Source organism: Squalius cephalus, assembly GCF_949319135.1.
Source record: "Squalius cephalus genome assembly, chromosome: 3".
NCBI lineage: Eukaryota > Metazoa > Chordata > Actinopteri > Cypriniformes > Leuciscidae > Squalius > Squalius cephalus.
The window spans coordinates 1,918,908-1,925,944 of NC_137124.1; positions in this window are offsets into that span (position 1 = coordinate 1,918,908).

Genomic DNA, 7,037 nt, shown 5'->3' on the forward strand with positions numbered 1-7,037 from the left:
ATATATGTTCATTTTTAATGGGAAGAAAATAAGAAAATGTGGCCGATATATTAAAGCTGATAAATAATGTATTATTTCCTTCAGCTGAGACTCTTCAGATGCGCACTGTTTGAATTGCTTGAAATATGATTGGACTGACATCAGAAAAGAAAAAATACAATCAAGTAGTGCAACATTTAAGCCTGTCATATCGGCTACATAAAATTATCATGAGAACTTTATAATTGTGTGTTTGGGACATGGCTTTTAATGGTGAGACTTTTGTTTTTGTAATCAGGCTCTCAAAAATTATAGAAAAATTTAATTTAGATTTATCGGCCAATATATCGGTTATCGGCTTTCAGATATAAAGAATTATCGGTTGTTGGCCAAAACTTTCATATCGGTGCATCCCTAAATTTTATACTTTAAAAATTCTCAAAACAGACATAAAAGTCAAAATAGGAGATTAAAGGGATTGTTCCCCCAAAAATACAAGTGTTTGTCAATAACTGACCATCATGTCATTCCAAGTCTTTCGTGAAACACACACAAAAAAAAATGTATACAGGTTTGTACACAAAAAAATATTTGGTAGTAAGATTTACAACTTTCACTCAGAAATTGCTAGTAAATTTCACAAATAATTACAAAGAAATGCCAAGTAACACACGGCATTTTGAAGTAGAATAAATAAAACATTTTTCTTGTAAAACACTTATTTACACCTTTGAACTATCCCTTTATACTCTCATTTTATCCATGCTGGGTCCATGTAAACTATGGAAATATAATTGAAAAACTGATTTCTGGAAACATATTTTGGCAGGTTTAAGAGGCTCACACTCGTTAGAGAAAATGATTTTAAAAACTAGCTTGTCATGCCTCTCGACTCTGTTTTTCACAGAAAGAACCAACGCAACAGAGAAACTGGTTTTCATCAAAACTCAAAAGACGTGGCTCAACGCCCAGGCGTATTGCAGAGAGCATCACACAGACCTGGCCACTGTTAGCAGTCTAAACAACAAACAGATCGTCAGCTTGATAAATGGGTTCGAGCCCTGGTTCGGACTGTACCGGGACTCGTGGAAGTGGTCAGATCAGGCCAGCTTTACTTCTTCAACCCAACTCACTGCTCAGAGACTCAACGGGGCGGGACTAAACTGTGCCGGTGTATATTATTATAGTAATTCTATTAACAATTACTATTGCACTGCATCGTATTACTTCTACTGCAGCACTGGTAAGTCCTTTACTTCCCTTCTTATCATTGTTTGTTGACAAAAACTCAACATGACTGTTCATTTAATAAGGGTTTCCCAAACTGGTGGTTCATGAGAGAACTGTGAAAAGCTAATAATTAATTAAATCATAAAAATTGTAAATTTAAATATTAATATTATACATTTATACATATATTTTTATAAAAAACGCAAATGCCTATGTATAAATAGGGAGGCACTCCAAAAACCCTCCTTAACCATTTAGGTCAGAAACCTGAAAATAGCTGTTTTTTTTTCCTAAATGTTTCAGTTGTCGAAAATTTCTGTGCATCCCTATTTATAAATATGATAATTTATAATAATACAACAACACATTCACATGTTCACAGTTCTCTGATGTTGGTTAATGGTCACCAGACATGAATATAAACTAAAATATTTCATATTTTTCTTAGTGTTTTATTTTCAAATCATTCATGTTAATTTGACACTTATGATTTAATTATATACACCAATCTTAAAATCGGTTCCACATTTTTGGTTCGGGGAGCTCTGATTGGTCGTCCACTGATCGCTTTCAGCCGATAATGGCTTTAGGAAGTTCGTCTTCACATCAGCACATCGCGTCTGCACTATAAGAGCTTGCTCAGTCGAGGCAGTGTCGCTTCGTCACTAAACAGAATTACAGAATTAGCACGTAAACAGTCGGTTTTGTCTTAAGTGAAGAATTAGAAAGTTGTGTATCAGTATATTGGATTTGTGCAGCTCTTAAAGTGACAGCAGCCTAATAATCCTGCCGCTGTCTCTGATCATTGCTCAGTCTTTTATCATTTGATTAACATTAATGACACTCACTGCTCTTGAATGACTAACTTCCGTAAACTTAAAGTCGACATGAAATCAAAATTGACCCTATTTACTTTGTTAGCGCATATTACTAGTCGTGTGGTGAACAATTAATCCGTGCAAGTTAATACAAAGAAAAAAGTTTGCCATGGTAATCTTTAATCAAAATCTGAAATGTTTCTTCCGGTCTGGAATGTTGTTCCTTCTCTGATGACGTCAGTTTGACGGCTTGGGTTGAAAACGCTGAACCACTCCTCAAACCGCTAGTCTATGAGCAGAGATGGAGAGGAGGAGCGCTGAAGTAAACCCTGTCCTCTCTTCAATATTCCCTTTCACTGGGCAATACGTCACAACACTGGAGAAAAGTCGTTTGCAACTTCCGGCTCACGGGGACTTTATATTGTAAGGATTAATCTGCGTTTAATTTATTCAGGGAAGATCGTCCCGTTTATTTTACATTTGATTCATTATTAAATGTCTCTATTATTTCTTCCCTCAAAACTACTGTTAGACCTACCTGAAGAAACAAAAACTTACAGCACTGTTTAGTTTATTTGTATCTTTGTTTTATTTTATGAATTTGTGCTTCTGCTTGTAAATTGTTACTTTGTTCCTATTTTATTACTGACTGTATCCTTGTCTGGTTTGTGAGTTCAGTTCAGAGTTATAAATCAAGGCTGATTACACTTCTGCGTCGTTGTCCGCGTTGACGCGCAATTACACATGGAGAAACCCGTGTGAAACCCGAGAGACGGCTTCTAGCCATAGACAGTATAAGAAATGGACACAGCGACCCCATTGGATTCAGCGGAGTAAAGTGAAGTCAGTTAGAAGCTCTTCTTCCTGATGGCTGAGCGACTGCGCAGACTCACACTGAGCTTGAGGACGTAGATGTGACGTGAGCAACCCGTCTGTCTTCTAGTAGCTGTGCCGAGAGAAATCTGAACCATTCCCTTCCGAATCTCACAGAGACGGAGATCGTGAGTAGGAGCTGTCCATGAGCTGGAGTAGGAGCAACTTTTGCTAAGTATTCTGATTAATTTTAATCGGTTAATTTTAATATCGGTAAAATATTAATTTTATATCGGTAACATACGGTAATGTCTCTACTGTGCGACAGAGAGTCGCGTGGTTATGACGCAATCGTTAGCCTATTTTTACAAAAACTGCGGTAACACTTTATTTTACGGTGCCCTTGATACAGAGTAATTACATAATTAATTACTTAGTAGTAGACATTGTAATAACATGTAACAAAATGTAATTAACATGTAACTAAGTTATGGAACAGCCTGTACTTACAGATTGTAATTACACACATGTAATAGGCAGCTACTGTTACACATGTGTAACAAGCCGAGTTGGATAAGGTTTATAGATACACATGAAGTACACTTAAGTACATTCTTGATACACTTTATTTTACGTAGCTCATCCCTGTGTAATATTATGTAATTACAATGTAATTAGGAAACTACTGCATGCATTTAAGCTGTGAACTAGTGAGTTAAATCAAACTAAGGCAGAGATGGATAAGGTATGTATACACAAAGTACACTTAAGTACAATCTTGATACACTTTATTTTACATAGCTCATCCCTGTGTAACATTCTGTAATTTTAATGTAATTAGGAAGCTAATGCATGTATTTAAGCTGTAAACTAGTGGGTTAATTAAGATGGATAAGGTATGTAGATACACATGAAGTGCACTTAAGTACAATCTTGATACACTTTATTTTATGTTACATATGTGTAATGCTACAGAACGTACAAAATTACCATGTGTAACTGCAGACCTTAGTAGCCTAAGTACTTGTGTTACATTGTGTTATACTAAGTACTTTCTTACATACTGTAATTACAGTGTACCAAGTCCGTAACACGTATGTAACAGACTCGGCTTGTTACACATGTGTAACAGTAGCTGCCTATTACATGTGTGTAATTACAATCTGTAAGTACAGGCTGTTCCATAACTTAGTTACATGTTAAGTACATTTTGTTACATGTTATTACAACGTCTACTACTAAGTAATTAATTAATTACTCTGTAACACGGACATCGTAAAATAAAGTGTTACCAAAACTGCTTCTACGGGGCCATAACGTAAGATACAAGGTAATGGAGCCTTTTATACATTGTTGTGTTTCTTTAGAAATAAATAATGGACAAACTGAGTCTTTAAATGCCTCAGATGTAAAGTTATTCACTGTCAAAGTGATGCCAAAATGAACGGGAGTCAATGGGATGCTAACAGCAGGGGATGGTCTGCTAATCAATGGCGGCGCCCGGGGGAAGCTTCAGTGTTTTCTGAAAGATTGCCCCCTTGGTTCTAGCAGACCAATCACAGCGCTTTACACACAGTCTACGGTGTAGCTACAGCGCGAGTTCGACGCAGAAGTATAAAATGGGCTTCAGGCTTGTGCTGTGTATTATAAGCTATTGTAAAAACAAAAATGCACAGCATGATTAAACATTTAGGTGAGATAATTGTATATATTTTTGAAAAATGTCAAAAGTCCAAGACAAGAAGTTTGGGGGTCCCTGATATGATACGTGTGTTGTCCTGCAGTGAAGAGAAAGCAGCAGGTGATCCGAGTGCAGGTCAAAGCCAGTGAGAATGCGGACGACGCTACACTGAGTGCACTCGTCTTAAACAAGGTGGGTTTATAACACTCAACAGACTCAAACTAACCCTCTGGGGCTCTTCAGTCATTTTTGACGTTTCTTCTTTTTTTTTTTCCTCTTCATTGGAATGGTACAAAACTTGGTAAAGGTTTTGGCACTTGCTGTGTGAACACACACACACACACACACACACACACACACACACACACACACAATCATGGCCATGATTCGAAAAGGTTTAAATGGTCCCGAAAAAACCAGTCACACTTGTGCTCCTCGCGGTCAAAAATCCAGTAGTGGGAGAATAGTGGAAGTCTCAGCCGAACACAGTCTCACTGAAAGCTCATTTTTGGAGATATCAAACTTCTTTAGATTTATTGTTTAGAGTAAAACATGTTTTTGAAAATATATATTTCATAAAGAAATTTAAAATAGTATTTTTGCACATTTTTCATAACAATAAACGTTTTTTTTTTTTTTAAGTTCACTTTTTAAAACTTTTGTTCACTTCAGCAATAATCTGCCGAGTGTCTTCTTTGAGAAGAGATCAAACTTCAGTCTGTCGTTCTGAAGAGTTCAAGATTCACCACAGTTTGAGTTGTAAATGTAATTTTCAGGTCTATATGCTCAAAAACTGAATAAATGGATTATAAATACAGCGTAAATATAATTTAGTACCATAAAATCCCTTAAAAATACTAAATATTAAATAAAAAATATTATCAAACTAAAATATAATACATTCATTATATTGACAAAAAAAAATCTCTGTAATTTTTGACCGACACGCGAAGAGCTCCAGTAATGTATTAAAATTCTGTGCTGGCTTGATGATTTCCATTCATGTCTGACAGTAATGAGCGTCTAATGAGAATCATCACACATGTATTATTTATTAAGAGCTTTTGCGACATTTGTTTTTGGTGACGAATGTGTTCAGATTTGGAAGCATTTGTTCAATGAGTTGGTCAGTCCTTCGCGTCATGACATATTGTGTGTGTTTTGAGCTTCGCCAGTTTCTGCACTTTTGGCAAGATTTGTAAAGTATGAGATGATAATTTTGAGGAGAAATACATCACACTTGTTTAATGAAAGCCTGTTTTTGTGGTTTAGTTACAGCAGACGCTGGGCGATCAGGACGTCACACTTACATGGAGGAAACAACCGAACGGAGAAATCTTCCAGAAGAAAAAGACCATTCGGAAAGCCAGTAATGCCAGTGCTCCAGTTTGCTGAAGTCATGTTCCTCATGGAGTGAAACTTCTCAAACCAATGCTTCATTTCATTCTTAGTTACAGATATCTGAATTAAACTAGATGAATTACAACTTACAAGTAATTAGTCAAAAATACATTTACATCTATTATTTTGCATTTCTTCATTTAGCAGACAGATATGTACACCTGAATATGAGCTAACATGTAAATTTAGATCTATTCATTTAGCATTTCTTCATTTAGCAGACAGATATGAGATAACAAATGTAAACACTGTAAAATCAAATAAATAAAGGCCTTTGGGACGATATAAAAACTGCATCAGATCTTCTCACAATAACATGAAGATATGAATATGAAAAATATATTTAGAAACCCCCAAGAACTTTAAAGTTTTGCGAGCTGATGCAAAGTTTCAGAGTAACGCAAATTATTTTTCTTCCCATCTCATTTTATCTTTACCATCATCATGTCTGTATCATATATAGTTTATAAGTCCTTTGCATTTGTTCTCTGATTCAGATACAGATGCATTTGCATTTACAATAACAAGAGAGATTACGCCACAATGTTGATTCACAAATGTAAGTGGTTTGATGGTTCTGACACAGTGACTGTTTCCACAATTACTCCATAGCCTACGCATTAGTGCTGATTATCGAAGGTAAGAATGAGAAAGAATATATTAAGAACTCCTAGAACTCAAAAAATGTGCAAGTTAACGCAAAAGCAATGACATAATTTTTCTTCCCATCTCGCTTTTTAAAAAAATTTTAACCATCATCATGTCCCATAGTTTACCTATAAATAGCTTAGATTTATAGCCTCCAGCCATCAGATCATCCATGAAGAATACTGGCACTGAAGAACTACTCACATAATGACCAGAACAATATTCCCACACGAGTAACTCGTAGTTTATGCTTCAACTGCTTAGAGAGGGAAAAACTTTTTATTAAATCTGCTGTGTATGGAAGCTTATTTCCACCACAGGATTATATGTATGCATATATATACACTCACCTAAAGGATTATTAGGAACACCTGTTCAATTTCTCATTAATGCAATTATCTAATCAACCAATCACATGGCAGTTGCTTCAATGCATTTAGGGGTGTGGTCCTGGTCAAGACAATCTC